This window comes from Fukomys damarensis, unplaced genomic scaffold, assembly GCF_012274545.1.
Source record: "Fukomys damarensis isolate Sample0158 unplaced genomic scaffold, DMR_v1.0_HiC HiC_scaffold_16, whole genome shotgun sequence".
Lineage (NCBI taxonomy): Eukaryota > Metazoa > Chordata > Mammalia > Rodentia > Bathyergidae > Fukomys > Fukomys damarensis.
In genome coordinates, this window is record NW_022900928.1 from 559,721 (window position 1) to 561,239 (window position 1,519).

At 42.1% G+C, this 1,519-nt stretch overlaps 1 long non-coding RNA gene across 1 annotated transcript in view; it reads left to right on the forward strand.

Annotated features, from left to right (window-relative positions):
* Positions 1–1,286, forward strand: part of LOC117286298 — a 10,100-nt gene extending 8,814 nt beyond the window's left edge. Inside the window, exon 3 of the long non-coding RNA XR_004517391.1 lies at positions 904–1,286. This is a non-coding gene — a long non-coding RNA (uncharacterized LOC117286298). The remainder of the gene's footprint in view (positions 1–903) is intronic.
* The last annotated feature ends 233 nt before the right edge of the window (positions 1,287–1,519 follow it).

The window sequence follows — 1,519 nt, forward strand, 5'->3', positions numbered from 1 at the left end:
TTTTTTTTTTTTTTTTGTATTGGGGATCAAACTTGGATCCTACACTTGTGTGGCAGGTGGCGGCGGAACCACTGAGCTAAATCCCCACCCCAACATTGCAAATGCTTAAGTTGTAATTACAGTTAACTTGCTCATTGCCCTCAGTTTAAAGCAAGAACACTGATTTAAGGTTACTTGGGGGTTTGTTGGCAGCCAGTGAAATTTAAAATTTACACTTTGAGAACAGGAGGGAAAAAAGGGGAAAATGACACTTTAAAATCCAAGCAGCTGTAGCCAAGCTTTTCATAGAAGGTTTATAGTAAGTAAGATGAAAAATATATTAAGATGGCTACAAATAGAGAGATATACTTTCTTTTTTTTTTTTTTTTTGGTACTGGGGTTCAAACTTGGGTCCTTATGCTTGCAAGGCAGGCAGCAGAACCACTGAGCTAAATCCCCGGCCAAGAGATATACTTTTGATGAGAAGATTTCATATGATAAAAGTTTTGTCCTGCTGGAGAGAAAAAAAGATAGTGACTATTGGAGGCTGCACAACCTGACTGAGGATATGGCGAGGATAAGAATAAGACAAAGATTTGACGGTATAAACTGGGGTGGTGGTGGTGCTGGGGATGTAGCTCAGTGGTGTCATGCCTGCCTGGCAAGCACAAGTTCCTGAGTTCAGTCCCTGGTACCAGAAAAAAAAGAAAGGGGGCTGGGACAGTCAGAGGTTTTATCAGGCTAAGATTATGAGGCTCCAGACTTACCAGTATTTATTGATTACACAACACTGTAGGGGAGCAAAAAGGCAAATACAGGAAACAGCTGGCTAAGGCACTGACAAGAGCTAGCCTTGTAAAAGGAGAGCAACACATTGTTGCCAAAGACAGGTCATGATTAACAAGTAATTTGTGTTTTCTTTAGCTAAGGTTTGTTCTGGGAGAATGGCCACTAAGAGTCATGAAGTGCTCAGCTGCAGTGTCATCTAGCTATCAGAGGCACCATGGTGTCACTGACCATTGAAGCCTCAACTCTGACCATTGGCATAGGAAGCTCTGTTTCTGCATGCCATCCAAAGGCTCATCTAGCAAGTCATGTAGGCATAGACTTACAATGTAATCAGTAGCTAACTCATAAGCCAATTCAATCTTATTTTATACCCTGCTCAGCATGGTGTAAAGCTGGCTTCCAGCAAACGACAAGACTAAAAAGCTTATATATGTCAAGGAAAAGCTTGTGAAAGTAGTTTATATTAAAAAAAATATGTATGGCCAGGCGTGGTGGTGCACGCCTATAATCCCAGCACTCAGGAGGCTGAGGCAGGCGGATTGCTGTGAGTTCGAGACCAGCCTGGGCTACATAGTGAATTCCAGGTCAGTCTCAACTACAGTGAGACCCTGCCTCAAAAAAATAAAAAATAAAAAGATATGTATGTAAGGAGGAGAAGGGACTTGAGGGGAGGGGGGAATGGAAAAAAAGAGGTGGGATGTACCATGTACCAGTGCAAATTCCCTGCGATGAGTGTTATTATTATGTATGC